Source organism: Homarus americanus, unplaced genomic scaffold (genome assembly GCF_018991925.1).
Source record: "Homarus americanus isolate GMGI-L3 unplaced genomic scaffold, GMGI_Hamer_2.0 scaffold11302, whole genome shotgun sequence".
NCBI classification, from domain to species: Eukaryota; Metazoa; Arthropoda; class Malacostraca; order Decapoda; family Nephropidae; genus Homarus; species Homarus americanus.
In genome coordinates this window covers 2,335,189-2,354,937 of record NW_024736744.1, presented here as the reverse complement: position 1 = coordinate 2,354,937, position 19,749 = coordinate 2,335,189, and the positions used below count along the sequence as shown (strand labels likewise).

The 19,749-nt window shown below is 43.3% G+C and overlaps 1 protein-coding gene across 1 annotated transcript in view; it reads right to left on the bottom strand.

Moving 5' to 3' along the window:
- The window catches only part of LOC121872460 (mucin-17-like), a 92,689-nt gene extending 80,728 nt beyond the window's left edge, over positions 1–11,961 (bottom strand). The window contains exon 1 of the mRNA XM_042375238.1: positions 11,339–11,961. The gene's annotated coding sequence lies outside the window, so the exon portion shown is untranslated. The remainder of the gene's footprint in view (positions 1–11,338) is intronic.
- Between the last annotated feature and the right edge of the window lie 7,788 nt (positions 11,962–19,749).

Genomic DNA, 19,749 nt, shown 5'->3' with positions numbered 1-19,749 from the left:
TTGTCCTGCCCGGCCCGTTGTTATCCTGGCCCCAAGTAAAGGTCACTGGGGCTGGGCAGTAAGTGCACATGGCAGGCAGTAGTGAGGGCCACCACCACCTGCCCCAGCTGTTATCCTCAGTATCACCACCGTCAGGAGTACATCAGGTACCAGTCCCGTCTGCCTTCACGCTTTCATCAAAATTGCCCCAGAAGTAAACATTAGGATATCGGTCTACTGTGTTATGAGTCTGTCTCACACCTTCATCATCTTCCTCCCAGATTTATTATATATCGTGATATTAAAATGACTTTTTAACCCAGGAAGACAAATTATAAACGCTCGCTAATGTTTATGTTTGTACTGTGGCATAACATCATCTGTCTGTCTGTCTGTTAACTCTGGCATCCGTGTATTAAATCCAGTTCCTCAAGATTAATTCTCTCTGATATTAAAACACAAGTTTACCTTCAATAGATCTATCTCTTACACTAGTGATAATAAACCACCTTATTCAGTTTCTGGTCGGGTGTAGCCATATCATGCTCCCGGAAGCAGAATAAATATATTGAATGGTAAATGTGTGTTATGTGTATGGTCAAGTCTCTCTCTCTCTCTCTCTCTCTCTCTCTCTCTCTCTCTCTCTCTCTCTCTAGCCTTGACTATACTCACAGTTCACTATCTTCTATGATTCGTCTAATTCAAACAACCACAGATAACTGCTATGTAGGGTATGGTGAGGCCGGGGGGTGCCGATGGGTGATTGAAGGTGTCTTAGTCAGAGAAAGGGGTGGGGGAAGAGGAGGAGGGGGACTGAGGAAGGTGTGAGGGGAACTAGGAGAGAGATGGATGAGGGACTGAGAAGGATAGGGTGAGCTGAGGAAGATGGGGGTGGAACTAAGGAGAGTAGGGTGGGAACTGGTTGGGGACACTGAAGGGGGGAGGGGAAGGGGAGAGTAGAGGAGGGGATGGGAGGGGGTTGTGGGGGAAGGAGGGGTGGTTCTCCTGCATACTTGTACACATAAATTCTCAGCTAAGTGGCTGTGTTAGGTAGGTGTCTAGTTCCGGTCATTGGTCACAGTGGTCACGCGTCTTCAGGTGAAACTACTGGTCCTGGCTGTGGTCGTGAGGTAGTAGTAGTGGTCGTAGATTGGTTATACTGGGAGTCGTGAGTGTGTTGTACTGGTAGTCATGGGGTTACTAGTAGTCTTAGCTATATGGTATTAATAGTCGAGTGTCATTAGTGATTGTAGATTGGTGATAAAGATGGTCGTAGCTCCATGGTACTGGTAGTCGTGATCATATAGGGAGGGAGGGAGGGAGGAACAGTGATCGTGTAGGAAAGACATTCTTGTATGCATAGTTAAACCTCATAATGAAGGGACATAGTGGATGATTCTAACTACCTGGGGAAGATGGTGACTGTGGTGAAGCTTGTAGAGTGAACAGAAGAGTCATGGCGATTATTATCATGCAAGGTGTTCTAAAATGAGGCATAAGAGTCATGCATGGTGTAGGAGCTCTGGAGTAGTCATGCAAGAGAGTTCATTTTCAGAGTAGTATCATGTAGGAGTATTACAGACACTCACATAAGTCACCCCCCACCCACCCCACCCATGTGTGTGTGTGTGTGTGTGTGTGTGTGTGTGTGTGTGTGTGTGTGTGTGTGTGTGTGTGTGTGTGTGCAGGAAACGCCCTCTGGACTTCACGACCCTAACTTGCCGCGTTATGAAACTTGGCCAAAAAAATGAGGCTCTCTGATGTGCAATACGAAGTTATACATACATACATACATACATACATACATACATACATACATACAAACATACATACATACACCTCAGGAGACAGAGAAATGAAGAAATAAGAATCTCTATCATAATTCTCAAAAGCTGTGGTCTTGTTCACACACACTTAACACCCTGGTCATTTACACACCTGTATGTAATTAAGTAACGTAAGACAGGTAGATGACAGAGTAGCTATACAAGTAGGTAATAGAATCCTTTAATCTTAGTTGTTATTGAAGTTATCATCTGAGTCTTGATTGGTTAATGAGTAATCTTGTTTTACACTTGAAGCCATCAGTTTATCTTTGGAGTTAAGCCAAGTGGCACTGGGAATCAGATCAAGTGGCACTGGGAATCAGATCAAGTGGCACTGGGAATCAGATCAAGTGACATTGACAAGGGGTTAAACCGTCGTATTCAAGGGGTTAAGGGGAGCACCAGCGACCAATTTCAAAACACGCACACACACACACACACACACACACACACACACACACACACACACACACACACACACACACACACACACACACACGTTTACCATAAGATTATTGTGATTATATTTACTAATTTTTCTCTACTAGTTCCTTAAGTGATCGGAAATTAAGGTTTTTAGAACGTGTATTGTGTGTGTGTGTGTGTGTGTGTGTGTGTGTGTGTGTGATCAGACTGGAACATCACGCACAATAATATCTAAGGGAGGGGAAGCACAGAAGAATTTGTTCGTGTTCAGCCAAATTCCTCACCAGCTGCAAGTAGTTCCTGGTGACGGTGATGGTGGTAGTGGTACTGGGGGTAGTGGTGGTGGTGTTTGGTAGTGAAGGTAGTAGTGGTGGTGGTAGTGGTGTGTGGTGGTGAGTGGCTGCTGCTTCTCCCTCTCACCATACGGGAAATTATCAGTGCTGCTTTTTGAGAGTTGTTTTGCTGCCTCCAGGAAGGTTGATATACAGACCCAGTTGATTCAGAATCCGGAACCCGAAGCCTAACCTAATTTAATCTCGTCTAACCTAACCCAACTTAACCAAACCAAACCCAACCTAACCTAACCAAACCCAACCTAACCTAACCAAACCCAACCTAACCTAACCTAACCTAACCTAACCTAACCTAACCTGACAAAAATTGACAATGCTAGTGGCAGTGTGTCTGTTTGTGTGTACTCCCAGCACCACCATGCTCTGTTAAGCGCAAGAGTGAGAGGGGAGGGAAGGAGGGAGGAAAGGAGGGAGGGAGTGAGGCAAGGAGGGTGGGAAGGAGGGAGGGAGGGTGAGGAGTAAGGAGGGTGGGAAGGAGGGAGGGAGTGAGGTAAGGAGGGAGGGAAGGAGGGAGGGAATGAGGTAAGAAGGGTGGGAAGGAGGGAGGGAGGGAGTGAGGAAAGGAGGGGCGGTTAAACAGAAAGTTGATGCTCGGGGTTTATGAGTGTTTAATGAGCAGTGTGAGGGAGGGCGTGAGGGAGGGCGTGAGGGCCGGGCTGAGTGTTGGCGACCAGTAACAGGTGGTGGTGGTGGTGGTCAACTACTACCATCGCCAGACACAAGTCCTCCGTTCGAGCCCCGGATAGAGGGAAGAGGGGAAGGGGGGACATTTTGTTCGTATTAACACACCCATTAGAGCTGACTCTCTCTCTCTCTCTCTCTCTCGCTCTCTCTCTCTCTCTCTCTCTCATTGTGTCATATATTAAATGAACTGCTCACACGTATCATAATATCATCAATTTAAAGGCAATACTCAACAGGTCAATATTTTCGGACACGAGTCAAGATACCTCATCAGGTTAGACAGGTAAAGGTGTCATGTAGGTACAGTATGTAGTAACAACACAACTGACCTTTCACGATTCGAACCCATGTGACTCAGATACCAAATGAGGGCGTAACCACATACCCACATACACCCTTCCCTCCCTCTCTCCCTTCCCCCCTTCCCTCCTTCTCTCCCTCCCCCCCTTCCCTCCCTCTCTCCCTCTCACGTCATTACGATGGTCCGTATGTCGCGTTTGATTACAGAACTGTGGATGTAATGTAGTTTTAAGTCACTGTGCCTCCTCGCTTTAGTATTACCTGTTAATTAGTCTTAGCACCTGTTAATTAGTCTCAGCACCTGTTCATAAGTCTCAGCACCTGTTCATTAGTCTCAGCACCTGTTAATTAGTCTTAGCACCTGTTAATTAGTCTTAGCACTTGTTAATTAGTCTCAGCACCTGTTAATTAGTATTAGCACCTGTTAATTAGTCTTAGCACCTGTTAATTAGTCTCAGCACCTGTTCATTAGTCTTAGCACCTGTTCATTAGTCTTAGCACCTGTTAATTAGTCTTAGCACCTGTTAATTAGTCTTAGCACCTGTTAATTAGTCTCAGCACCTGTTCATAAGTCTCAGCACCTGTTCATTAGTCTCAGCACCTGTTAATTAGTCTTAGCACCTGTTAATTAGTCTTAGCACTTGTTAATTAGTCTCAGCACCTGTTAATTAGTATTAGCACCTGTTAATTAGTCTTAGCACCTGTTAATTAGTCTCAGCACCTGTTCATTAGTCTTAGCACCTGTTCATTAGTCTTAGCACCTGTTAATTAGTCTTAGCACCTGTTAATTAGTCTTAGCACCTGTTCATTAGTCTTAGCACCTGTTCATTGGTCTCAGCACCTGTTCATTAGTCTTAGCACCTGTTCATTAGTCTTAGCACCTGTTCATTGAATTCTTAGCACCTGTTCATTAGTCTTAGGCACCTGTTAATTAATTCTTAGCACCTGTTCATTAGTCTCAGCACCTGTTTAATTAGTCGTAGCACCTGTTCATTAGTCTTAGCACCCTGTTCATTAGTCTCAACACCTGTTCATTGATCTTCGCACCTGTTCATTAGTCTTAGCACTTGTTAGTAAGTAATAGCACCTGTTCTAAGTGGTCTGCTTTTCCATATTATTTCGATCTTAGCACCTGTTCATTAGTCTTAGCACCTGTTAATTAGTCTTAGCACCTGTTCATTAGTCTTAGCACCTGTTAATTAGTATTAGCACCTGTTCATTAGTCTTAGCACCTGTTCATTAGTCTCAGCACCTGTTAATTAGTCTTAGCACCTGTTCATTAGTCTTAGCACCTGTTCATTAGTCTTCGCACCTGCTAATTAGTCTCAGCACCTGTTCATTAGTCTCAGCACCTGTTAATTAGTATTAGCACCTGTTCATTAGTCTCAACACCTGTTCATTAAAAGACCCAGAATGAACCTAGGTGACGTCAGTAAACACAATGTTGGCCTCAAGGTACCGGCTGATCAAGGTTACATTGCTGGTGTGTGTGTGTGTGTGTGTGTGTGTGTGTGTGTGTGTGTGTCAGTGGTGTGGTTAGTGAGTTGTCGACCCTAAGCACACACACACACACACCTACACACACACACACCTTCCCTTCCCTTCCTCTTTCCTGGTCTCCTTCCGTTCCATCTATCTCTCCTTTTCCTCCCTCTCCTCCCACCACTCTTTCCTTCTCCTGCTAGGTAATATGTCTTCTGTCCCTCCCTCCACCAACACTTCATTTACCTCCCCCCTCCCCCCTTCCCCTCGGCCAGAGTGAGTACCAGCCACACGCCTCCACACAGCCTGGTACTGCTGTCCTCCAGACCAACAGGAATGTGTTCAAATGTTTCGTGTGTGTCGCTCCAGTGTACAGCGCCACCTCAGGCTGAATAGCCCACCCCACTAACCACACCCCGCCCACCCCGCCACCACCCACACCCCACCCCCCGTACTCCCTCACCCCCATTCCCCTCCCCCCCGTCCCACCTCATATCCCCTCCCACACCCTCCCACATCCCTCCCGCCCACACCCACCCCTACCCTCCCCACTACCCATTCCACCCCGTACCCTCACCCACCCATTCCCCCTACCCCGTCCCACCCCTCCCTTATCCCCTCCCACACACCCACACCCCGCCCACATCCACACTCCACCCACACACCCACACCTAATCTAATCCAACTCTTACATTTCAAATACACTGACAAAATTAAATATACTGTATAAGGCTCCACTATACCTTATAAGGCTCAAGGCGCCTCTACTGTCATTTGAAGAGAGTATGATAGATAGACAGACACAGGTAGACAGAGACAGGTAGACAGAGACAGGTAGACAGATATATAGATGGTTAGACAGGAATAGATAAAGGATGAGACAGATAGAGATGGAAAAACATGTATATATATATTGACAGGTAGATAGATAGATAGATAGATAGATAGATAGATAGATAGATAGATAGATAGATAGATAGATAGATAGATAGATAGATAGATAGATAGATAGATAGATAGTTAGGTTGTATGTTGATGGGCAGCCGGGAGATGAAAGTGTCTCAGTGGAGAGAGAGAGAGAGAGAGAGAGAGAGAGAGAGAGAGAGAGAACAGGTGTGGAGGCTTGTGTTCAGTGAGGCATAACTAAACCTGTAAGCTTCACCTGAGACTCAATGAGGACAAATCGGAAGAAAGATACGCTAAAGCCTCCCACCGACGAGCTTCCGGGTGGGGGGGGGGGGTGATTTCATGGTTCCGTCCGTCCGTCCGTCTGTCCGTCCATAGATAAGTACTGTACTGTCCACGTATTAACTTAAGTTCTTCCTCACGGATTTTAACCAAACTTCACACGTATTATCTATATAGACATGTGGTGAGCCCTATTGATTTATGGTTAGGTTAGGTTAGGTTAGGTTAGGTTAGGTCAGGTCAGGTTAGGTTAGGTTAGATTAGGTTAGGTTAGGTGAAGTGAAAGTTAGAATGGGTTCAGTCACTCTACCAATGACTCTATCTTTTATAGAGACATTATATCGAAATGACAGACATCAAACTCCAATTGAACTGCTGACATTACTCAGTAGACATACAGACAAATTCCACAACTCACTGCTATAGAAAGTTAGACATGGTTAATGAGACTGATACTAATGACACGTTGAACCAGATGTTATCATTATGTAATATACTGTTGACTGGAGATACAAGTATATTATCATGTTATGTGTGATATCAATGAGATGACAAATTATTAGGGTGATAATTTAGTGTGAATTGTATATATTTTTTGTAAAAGTAAAAAGTTTATGACACTGAAGTAAAAGATGTTAATAATTAGTGTCCCGTTACGATGATAATTAATTAATTGTAACGAGAAAGTTTCCCTTATGTAAACTGTCTTTTGACTGTTTTTTATAATAGTTATTTTGTTTATTATTATCATTATTAATTTAGATAAATGTATATAATGTATAACAATTCATTCATCCCATCATTCATCCCATCATTCATCCCATCATTCATCCCATCATTCATCCCATCATTCATCCCATCATTCATCCCGTCATTCATCCCATCATTCATCCCATCATTCATCCCATCATTCATCCCATCATTCATCCCATCATTCATCCCATCATTCATCCATCATTTTCATCCATCATTGTCATCCATCATTCATCCATCATTCATCCATCATTCATCCATCATTCATCCATCATTCATCCATCTGTTCATCCCCACCATTCATCCATCATTCATCCATCATTCATCCATCATTCATCCATCATTTCATCCATCATTCATCCCATCATTCATCCCATCATTCATCCCATCATTCATCCCATCATTCATTCCATCATTCATCCCATCATTCATCCCATCATTCATCCCATACATACATACATACATACATACATACATACATACATACACAGACACACACAGAACATGCATGACAAAAAAATCTTCAATACTCAGGCAATTTTCAAGATTAATTACAATGTCGATCTGAATAATAATAATAATAATAATAATAATAATAATAATAATAATAATAATAACGCTAGAGATGTTACTGAAGACACATAGTCAATTAACTGAAGGTAATGCAGTTAATCCACCATAACATTATAATGAGCCTAATTAGTTACTCTTATTACCATAAGGCGCATTAGATGACATATATAATTAATTCGTGAAATTTAAGCTTTTATTTAATTACTATCTTATCTAACTAATATTGTATCGACCAGTGTGTGTGTGTGTGTGTGTGTGTATATGTGTTCAGAGGTACACACACCAGGTGGACTGTGACCTTCGTGACCTTGCTGGGATGACATGTATAGGTCAGGATCCTGTCCACTGTACGCTTGACCTTATACTAGACAGACACACAGACAGACACACAGACAGACACACAGACAGGATATCCCACGATACCACAAAGAAGAAAGAAAAACAAAAGCAAATTAATGATCGATTTTTTTATTTTTTGGGTAATTGTAACGAGACTCAGAGTTAATGACGTCAGAAGTAATGACGTCAGAAGTAATGACGTCAGAAGTAATGACGTCAGAGTTAATGACGTCAGAAGTAATGACGTCAGAGTTAATGACGTCAGAAGTAATGACGTCAGAGTTAATGACGTCAGAAGTAATGACGTCAGAGTTAATGATGTCAGAAGTAATGACGTCAGAGTTAATGACGTCAGAAGTAATGACGTCATCACTAGGTTGTTGTGTTGTTGCCACCTCATTGATTTTTTTCTTGTATTTTTTATTTTTTTTAATTTCTTATTTTTTTTCTTCCTTTATTTTTTCTTATTTCTCGTACAGACAGACAGAGACAGACAGACAGACAGACAGAGACAGACAGACAGACAGACAGAGACAGACAGACAGACAGACAGAGACAGACAGACATTACCGTTATATTAAACAGACATTACCGTTATATTAAACAGACATTACCGTTATATTAAACAGACATTACCGTTACCTTACGGGACAAGCCAAGGCGGACAAGAAATATGTTGCTCCTGAATCTTGTTGTCCCTTATTGAGCGAGGCGGTGGACCAGTTTACCGGACTCGTAAGCCATTTAACCGGACTCGTAAGCCATTTAACCGGACTCGTACGTCATTTAACCGGACTCGTACGTCATTTAACCGGATTTGTAAGTCATTTAACCGGACTCGTACGTTATTTAACCGTATTTGTAAGTTATTTAACCGGATCCATAAGTCATTTAACCGGACCCATAAGTCATTTAACCGGACCCGTAAGTCATTTAACCGGACCCATAAGTCATTTAACCGGACCCGTAAGTCATTTAACCGGACCCATAAGTCATTTAACCGGACCCGTAAGTCATTTAACCGGACCCGTAAGTCAATTAACGGACCAGGGAGTTAAGTCATTCAACCGGACCCATAAAGTCATTTAACCGGACCCGTAAGTCAATTAACGGACCCGTTGTCATTTAACCGGACCCGTAAGTCATTAACCGGACCCGTAAGTCAATTAACGGACCCGTAAGTCATTTTAACCGGACCCGTAAGTCATTAACCGGACCCGTAAGTCATTAACCGGACCCGTAAGTCATTAACCGGACCTGTAAGTCATTTAACCGGACCCGTAAGTCATTTAACCGGACCGTAAGTCATTTAGCCGTAAGTCATTTAACCGGACCCGTAAGTCAATTAACGGACCCGTAAGTCATTTAACCGGACCCGTAAGTCGATTTTAACCGGACCCGTAAGTCATTAGCGGACCTGTAAGTCATTAACCGGACCTGTAAGTCATTAACCGGACCTGTAAGTCATTAACCGGACCTGTAAGTCATTAACCGGACCTGTAAGTCATTAACCGGACCTGTAAGTCATTAACCGGACCTGAAGTCATTTAACCGGCCTAAGTTATTAACCGGACCTGTAAGTCATTAACCGGACCTGTAAGTCATTAACCGGACCCGTAAGTCCCGGACCTGTAAGTTATTTTGTAAAAAAAAAGTTAACCCGGATTTTTTATAAACATTTCAAAATACTGAATAAATTATCTCAATTAAAAAAAAATCTTACGTTGATTTTTTTTCGTAACTGACGGTATGAGAACGTATCCCATTGGTCGACTTCTAAACAATACAATATTATCCAAAATGGCATTAAAACTACACAGAGACTCTTCCTTAACTAGATACTTATACAGAATCTTTCAAATAAAAAAAATAAAAAAAAATAAATATTCTAAAAAAAACTCGTAAGTTTATTCATTTTTCACCTTAAATAGTAAATAAAGGAATGTATCTATGTATCTTGTAGTCTCAGAGCCTTTTTGGTGACATTTTGAGAGTATTTACTACAGGTTTTGTGGCTTAAAGGAATCAGATTGTTTTCAGAGTTACGAGAAAAATTTAACTTACGATAATTTAAAAACCAGCGTCAAATTGTCTTAAAGTTTGGTTAAGTGTTTTATATAATGGCTGAGGGGATGTCTCTTAAGTCAGTCAGTCAGGTCTGGCACTCATAGAGCTTACTAACGCAACATGAAGTAACTGAGTAAAAGGAGAGAAGGGAAAGTGGAAGAGAAGGAGGGGAGGGAAGAAGTGGAGGATGAAGAGGAAGAGAAGGAGGAGAAGTAGAAAGGGAGGAGGAGAAGGAATAGACGATGAAGAAGAGGGAAAAAATGAGAGAACGAAAGAGGAAGAGGAGGAATGAAAGAGAGGAACAGGAAGAAGAGGAGAGGGTTACAAGAGGGAAAGTGAATGAGTAGGAAGGACAGAAGACAAAAAAACAAACACAGGAAATGGAGGAGAAACAGGAAACTGAATGATAACCGGAAGAACAAGAATGATGGAGAAGAATGAATAAAGAGAATGATAGAAGAGGAAAAAAAAGAAAGAATGATAAAAAAGAAGAAATTGGTTACATTCTGGTGACCCACTTGTAACAACACGTGACGCCTCCACATATAAACTCCCCACTCCATTTATAAATCCTCCCACCACTCTACTTATAATCTCCCCACTCCACTTACCAACCCCCCACTCCATTCATAAGCTCCACTCTCTTACAACTGGAGGAGGAGACTTCAACGCCTTCATCCACAGATACTGATCCAACCTAACCTTAACCTAACCTTAACCTAACCAAACCTAACCAAACCTAACCCAACCTAACCAAGACCTAACCTAACCCAACCTAGCCTAACCCAACCTAACCCAACCTAACCAAGACCTAACCTAACCCAACCTAGCCTAACCCAACCTAACCCAACCTAACCAAGACCTAACCTAACCCTACCTAGCCTAACCTAACCTTACCCAACCTAACCTAACCTATACTATGAAGGTATAATCAGTCCTGTTGTCCTTGAGATATATTTGCACTAGATTATACTGTGTCTATCAGGGTATAATCTAGCCTGTTAACCTTGTAGATATACCGGTATTTTGCGTGTTATCCTGTGATGTATTCTATCATGTTAACCCTTATACTTGGTTATACTCTAAGGGTGCATTGTATCATGTTAACCCTTATACTTGGCTATACTCTAAGGGTGTATTCTATCATGTTAACCCTTATACTTGGTTATACTCTAAGGGTGTATTCTATCATGTTAACCCTTATACATTTAATTGGTTCACTTCGGTTCAAAATGGCGTCAGATTTACGCTGAGACTCTCGTTATACATTCTTGTAGTACCAGATGGTATGTCATGTGAGGGTTGGACATGGTGGGGCATGGGAGGGACCAGGGGGCATCAGGGACAAGGGTATAATGCAGTACGTACCTTTATTTGTAGCGGTGAGTGACTTAGGGTTGTAGAGCCGTTGTCATCATATGGTTCCGGCCTGGGAGAGTGCCGGGTAGGGTGCTTCCGTCCGTCCGTCCGTCCGTTCGTCGGTCCGTCCGTCGGGGGAAGCGTAACTCCTTAGTAGTGTCTTAACTTCTTGTCACAGTCACACGGGCAGTTCCACTCAGTCACTAAATCTCTCTTATCTTCCCTAACTAGGTTATTGGTCACTATATCTTGTAGCCAATAATAACCGTGTTTCCTCTGAGCAGCGTCACTACTTCACACAACAGCTTTCCATACACATGCCCTGTAAGTTTCAAGACTGGTGTCCAACTTAATAATTGGCTTGTCACCTCAGTATTGTATCCAGGGTATTTACTTAGTAGTTCTCACTGAGCGGAGTCTTGGCAAGTAACCGCTGCGACATAACATTGGTGGTGGAGAGACAATGTGTAAGTCAGCAGAAAGCTCGGAGAGTTGTATAAGTGTGTCAGTAGTAGTGTGAGTGAGTCAGCCGAACGCGAGAGAGCAGGAGAAAACACAGTGTTTCTCCCACCGTGGCCAGGGAACAACTGCTGCCGCGTCGCCTGCTGCCTCCCACCACCGCCAACACTGACACTCAGAAAGTCAGCACAACATTCTCCTTTCCATAGACCTCTGTAAGAACGTGTTACTTGTGTAGAACAAGCAGGCTTTCGACCGTACTGTCAGGCAGAAAATAGGCTTTATTGTTTCTAAGAAGTTTAAGTTTCTCAGCGCCGTCTGAAATCAGTCTGTAAGTGAGAGAAGTAGAGGACCACTCAATGAAAGTTGAGCGGTGGGAGTTGAGGCTGTACGCTATTGTTAGCGACTGCGTTGACTGGCGCAGGAGGATGTCCCGCTTTTTGCCCGCTCCAGGAGAAACACTCCAAGTTTCAAGGGCGACTTTCTACACACACATACACATGGTAGACCCACCCAGCCCAGCCCTGCCCAGCCCAGCCCTGCCCAGCCCAGCCCTGCCTTATAATGAAGCCCCTCGCACCTGATAACCTACCTAGAGCCCCCCCCCCCTACAATATTGGTAATGGTGTTTATCTAAGATCCTAAGTACTCTAACACGGTCTCTGAATGTAAATAGTCAAATTTGTATTCTCCGACCGTAAACAATTAGGAAAAGGGATCTAGTCACGGTGGTTTCCGTCTGTGTGTAGACAAATGGTTTCTGCATATTAGGTAAAGTTCTCTCTGGCGTATGACAACCAAACGCCACACAGGAGTTATTGCTGCACGGCTGATAGAACACACCGCTCCTGCTCACGATATCACGGCTTAAATTAGTTTACATTTAGATGCAGTGGCCGACTAGATACAGCGCTCGCCTCCTGTCCTGAGAGTCATTGGTTCCTACCCAGTGTAGCCAGCTGTGAATGGGTACCTAATTTTACAGTTTGGGAGGTGAAGGCGGTCGGACACAGTGCCAGCCACACCACCTCCTTGTGTAACCAAATGTATAGTATATACTGTAGTGTTCTGTAGGGCCTGACACCACACATCATGGTGATAACAATACCACATCAACTCCCCAAGTTGTGAGTTTCGTGCATACATTATGTTAGGGAAACATTGGTAATTAAGATCATTTTACAAGACAAAAATTTACAACCAAAACACGACAGTTCTGACACACGCTGACGCCTTCCTCAGGTGTGATCATGAGAGGCGCCAGAGTACCGCAGTGAGGAGCACACCACAGGTCCAGCTGGCAGTGGTCGGTCACTGGTGGAAGAAAGAAAATAAATTTAAGGAATAAAAACTATATATTCACACTCTTTTAGGTGAAAAATTACCACATTCTCACCACAAACCTCAAATATGTTCCATAATTTATAAACTTCTGCTCTGTACAGTAAATATGTATAGCTATATTTCCCATGTTGATAGAGTTACATCATTTTTTATTTTAAACCATTGACAACCAGTGTATTGACTAACCAAGAACACACTCTTAAAAGACCTTATAATTGTTGAAGATCAGTGATACATTATAACATCAATCCATGGTAGTGGTGTGGTTCTCCTGCTTCCCTGGCCTCTTGTATCCTTCAATGACTGTCAACACAATTCTTCCCATACTCACAAGAGAAGAGATCAGAACGCATCACGAACTATATTATCTTTACCCTTAATATATTTTTTCTCTGTATTTGAATTATGAATCTGATATCGTAGCGCTGTCATCCACGTTAACTCTGATTGCTCTCCGCGTATTAGGGAAGGGTTGGATTCTTATAGCTTGGGGGGGGGGTTACAGACAGAATCTTTAGGTGTGGCTGAAGTAGGGGTTATCCTTGTGTTGTGTGGGGGTAGAGAGAGGTGTTATGAGGCAGTGTGACTACAGAGAGGGGGGTTGAATGGAGTTGAGAGAGTGAATGAGTGAGATGGAGAAAGGGTGAATGGAACAGAGAGTGAGTGAGAAAAACAAAGAGAGTGAGATTTAATAATATGAACATAGAGAGTGAGAGGAACAGAGGAGGAGAGAGGGAATAAATGAAACAATGAAAATCAATGACTGAAAAAAAGATAATGTAAGTAAAAACAAAGAAAGTGAATGAAAGAGAGAAAGTAAATGAGGAAAACGAGAAAGAGAAGGCAGTGAAAAAGAACACAAACACACTGGCCTAAATATCCACGTACACAAGGAGGGACAGTAAGCAGTGAGCCGGAGAGGCGACCTACTCTTCCAAGACCAAATTATCGTTGCAGGAGGACCTAGCGTGTGTGTGTGTGTGTGTGTGTGTGGACCAGGTGTTACTAATACGTGGAGGGAGGGAAGGAAGGGAGGAGGGAGGGAGGGAAGGAACGGAGGAGGGAGGGAAGGAAGGGAGGAGAGTGGGACGAGGCGTGAGTTAAGGGCGTAGAAGCCTGAAGAGTCAATGGTTTATGTCATCAAGTTATTGGAAGCTCCAACAACTCCCTGAATACGAATTCGCAACTTTCCACAGGTACCTACTTTGCTGCTAGGTGAACAGGGACTAATGGGGGCTAGGAAGTAAGTCCAAACAACTTCCACCGGCCCGGGAATCGAACCCGTGACATCTCGCTTGTGAGGCAAGAACGGTACCGCTTCTACCACCGGTCCCCCCTATACCGCTTCTACCACCGGTCCCCTTCCTTGTTGATACGACGATGATGCCTAACTATTTAGCCTCCCCACCCACAGCACCCACCCCATGCCTCCACCCACACCTCATACCTCACACCTCATACCTCACACCACCTCATACCTCACACTTCACACTTCATACCTCATACCTCACACCTCATACCTCATACCTCACACCTCATACCTCACACCACCTCATACCTCACACTTCACACTTCATACCTCATACCTCACACCTCATACCTCACACCTCACACCTCATACCTCACACCTCACACCTCATACCTCACACCTCATACCTCACACCTCATACCTCACACACACACACACATTCTTAAGTGAGAATGGGATATGTTACGTTTTCTCTTAATAATTACATATTTCGAGGGAGACTAAAGAATTTGTTTAAAGATTTTTTTCCTCCACTTTGTTTTCGCTTTCCTTGCTGGTAATTGATGTGTTGTGATATTTTGATCTGGTGTATCCTGTTAGTGGTTAGTTTAGGTCAAGGGTTGTTTCGCCTATAGATGACTGGTCCTTTTCAACAGCATGTCTCTTATCTAATTTTTTGTCTTCTTCTTCTTCTTCTCCTTCTTCTTCTTCTCCTTCTCCTTCTTCTTCCTCTTCTTCTTCCCCTCCTCCTCTTCTACTATGCCTCACCACATCTATCCTTCTTACCTCAGTCTACACTTCCTGCTCACTGTTGTGGCGTGTGAATCCTACTCCAATCCATCTATATAGAATGAAATATTTAACATGATATAACACTGAGAGCTTACACTATATATTACTAACACACAAACAGGCTGTGAGATGTGTTCTGCCATTGACTCTCAAATTACTGGAAAAATCTATAGATACAATGATTTAAAGACATGAATGTTTGTTGTACGGTAATTGTAGATGGTATAAACATTTGTTTACAATTTTACCTTTATGTGGTGTTTATAAAGTCCCTTGATGTTTATATTTACAATCCCTTGGTGTTTATATTTACAGTCCCTTGATGTTTATATTTACAGTCCCTGAAAGGATTGTAAACATAAACATCAAAGAATTTATAAACACTGCATTTTTTACCCATCACGGAAAAAGGTCGAGCTATGTGTGGCAGGTTAGGTTAGGTTAGGTTAGGTTAGGCTAGGTTAGGTTAAATGACACAGCAGTAATTCTCTCTCTGTAGGTAACAAGGAAAAATGACTTTTGATACGAATATTTATTTATTTATTTATTTATTGCATTAGAAGTTCCAGATTCCCAGAGTGAAAGTAACACTGAACCTCCTCTAGTGCTCACGATTCTTGATACCGTATTAGTATTTGCCACGACGATCAAACTCTTAAGTATTCCAGCAATTTCAGATGGTGGGGTGGGGTAAGGTAGGGTAGGGTAGGGTAGGGTAGGGTAGGGTAGGGTAGGGTAGGGTAGGGTAGGGTAGGGTAGGGAGAATACCTACATATTATATCGTTAAGAACACCTGGTTAAGTCTTTCCTATGACGAATCTGTACGTGTGTTTGTCTAATAGTAATTGATTTTGTGTTTATATATATGACGAGTACTGAGGCATGACACGTTACTACCACCACCATAATTATCACCTTGTATAACTATCACCACCACCACCACCTACTACCACCACCACTACCACTATCATCAATACCACCATACCACACTCTATCACCACCACACTTCACCACACACACACCCACCACACCCCACCAGCTGACGAAGGGGAGAGAGAACACACACACACACACACACACACACACAACTTTCACATGTTTTACCTGATGTCCTCTACCTGTTGTATTGCTTCATTAATATCCACTTTCTCACCTGTCTTGTTTATGTTTTTGTTTCATCTCTTCATTATTCCCTTATATATTTATGTATGTATGTATGTATGTATGTATGTATGTATGTATGTATGTATGTATGTATGTATGTACGTGTCTGCTTCGTATTAGCCGTGTTGTTTGCTTCTGTTTGCATTGATCGTGATGTGATTTGAAAAGATCACTTGTCTGGGTAAACATTAATTGCTTCCTGTCATTGTTCCTCTGTCAGTTTACCCATCCGCCTATCTGCTTGTTTGTTGTCTGCATGTTAGTTCGCCTATTTTTCTGTCTTATATTACGTCAATTAGTCTATGTGCTTGTCTGTATGTCTGTGTGTACATGTCTGTACATCTGTATGTCTGTGTGTGTACATGTCTATATCTGTATGTTTGTGTGTGTACATGTCTATATCTGTATGTTTGTGTGCATGTCTGTATCTGTATGTCTGTGTGTACATGTCTGTATCTGTATGTCTGTGTGTACATGTCTGTATATCTGTATGTCTGTGTGTACATGTCTATATATCTGTATGTCTATTATAATTTTAGTTTCCGACCCATATCTTTGGTTCCCACGCACTGATGATCATAATAATACCTGGCGTCTGTGTATACCTAGTGAGAGAGAGTCAGATAAACCTGAAAATTTAATTCGGTGGGTGAGAGAAGGAGGGGAGGGTAGGTGAGGGATCTAGATACACGTGAAAATATTAGTTCCTAGAGGTCGATACATACTCTGAACATCTTTAGTTACGACAGGATGGGGGATGTAAATATCTGTAGCTGTTCCTAGACTAAGTAACTGTAGAAGAGGAACATACTAGTAGAAAACCACTCTGGGGTCTGTGGCAGCTTTGAGATAACAGGTTTACTAGGCTGGTCGGTGGTGGAAAGTGATGTTCTTATGTTTGTTTGTGATCTTCATGACGAGTAAGTGGACAATTTCCTCGTTAGTAGAGAGTTGTTGTGTTTCTGCTCCTCTTAATGTCTCTTGGGAGGAGTAGAGGAGATGGAAGGGAGGAGAGGAAAAGGGGGTGAAAGATGATGAGAGATGGGAGGGGGGGTAGGTGGGAAGGGAGAGAGACGGGGGAGGTTGCAGAAAGGACAGGAGGTGGGAGAGAGGGGTGTGTTGAAAGACATGAGAGGGATGGGAGACAGAAGAAGAGGTGAGAGAGGAGTTAGGGGCTAGGATGTAGAAGGGAAGTGATGAGAGACGTGAAGAGGCTGGGAGGTAAGGAGAGGAGAGGAGGAAGGGTAGGGGAGAGACGGGAGGAGGCCAGGAGGAAGGAAGGAAGGGAGGGGAGAGGAGGAAGAGAGGAGAGAGACGGGAGGACTGGATTACAACAGAACTCAGGTGTGGTCGAGTCCCTATACACACAAACTAGATAATCACCAGGTAAAAGGCCTTGCCGCTACCTGTTGATGTGTGTGTGTGTGTGTGTGTGTACGGTCGAGTAAACACCTGTTGTTGACTGAGGGTTCCCACCACCACACCCACTCTCTCACAGCTGAGGAGGAGGAGGGGGGGGGGGTGGGAGAAACCCCTAACTCTACTAAATAATAAAGTCAAATGGATACGCCACAATTTACAACAGAAGCAGTGTGGTAGATGATGCCCTGACGCCCAGACAGACACCCAGACACTATAAATCTACAATATAAAATATCTTCATTAATCGTATAATAAGGAGACATAAATAATAATAATATGTTTCCTTATTTAATGACACACAAAACAACTATTAAATATTTGTGAGAAATATTGTTGTTGATGAGAATGTTTTTGTTTCTCACAATAACAGGTAATTCATTCTTACATAACTGAGTAACACACACACACACACACACACACACACACACACACACAGTACACAACAGCTTCCTAATGGAGAGTTATTTACACAGGAGACCGTCATTACTTATAATAACATGGGTGAAATTAGTCGTTCAGGTCGCGTTGGTTTATATCGGGGAAGAGATTTGTTTATTTGTTGTTGTTATCTGTGTGTTTGTGGTGGTGTGTGTTTGTTTTGATTGTAACACACACACACACACCCACAGTGAAGTGATCACGGTAGACGATGTGCAGAATAAGTGGGATAATTACCTGGACACTATCACCAAGGCCTACCACCACTTCTTTCCAGCCAAGACACTGAGGATCCACCCCGATGATGTCCCGTGGATTACACCCTGTATCAAAAGACTAATTGAGCAGCGCAACAAGGCATACTACACCAACAACCACCTGTACAAAAGTCTACGTAACCAGGTCATCAGGGAAATCAAGTCAGCCAAGAAGTCTTATTATCCCAGGAAAGTGCACGGCTTCAAGGAGGTCGGCATCGGTCAGTGGTACTCTAAGGTAAAAGATCTGTGGTCTTAACCGTCAGTCTCTCACACTTCCTTTAATCTCTCATTTACCTAGTGAGGAGACAGCTGAGATAATTAATAACCACTTTGCTACCATATGTCATACCCTACCCAGTCTTGACCTCACTCTCCTCCCAGTGTTCAACCATTTGAAATTGCCAACAAACTCCTGAAATTGAAATCCAAACGCTCCACAACCCCAATTGACCTCCCAATCAAAATTTACAAGGAGTTTGCAGTCGAACTTGCTACTCCCTCTGTTCTTATATTAATGCATCCCTCAGACAAAGCAAATGCCCTAATGAATGGAAAACCGCATTTGTCACCCCTATCCCCAAGGTCACCACCCCACAGTCCCCTAACGACCTCAGGCCAGTTGCCATTACCCCCATACCCAGTCTACTCTGTGAAGACTTTGTTTTTGAGTGGGCATTTGCTCTTATTTATCAGTCAATTGATCCACAGCAATTTGGCAATATGAGGACCTCCTCTACACCACACTGCTTAGTTAGTTTCCTGGATTCCCTGCACAAAAACCTGCAGAAACGTAAGACATCACTGGCCATTGCCCTTATTGACTTCAGGAAGGCTTTTGACATTGTTGATCACTGCACTGTTATCAACAAGTCCATTACACTAGGGCTACCCACCAACCTGGTCTCATGGCTCACTGATTTCCTGAGTGAGCGTCGTCAGGCAGTCAGGTACCAGGGTTCTGTCTCCACATTCCAACACCTCACCTGCGGTGTTCCCCAGGGGACCAAGATGGGACCACTGTGCTTCCTAATCCTGATCAACGACACTCTTCGGACACTCTTCACAGGTGGAAGTACGTGGATGACTGCACTGTGGGGGTTACAGTGGACAACACCTCACCAGACTACAAGGCACCCTGGACAGGCTACAGGCATGGACTACGGAGAACAAGGTCACCATCAACCACACCAAAACCGTAGTCATGCACATCAATACCGCCACCACTCCAGTGCAAGCTCCAGCAGTCACAGTGGGTGCCCATCCTCTCCAGTTAGTGCAGTCTGCCAAACTCC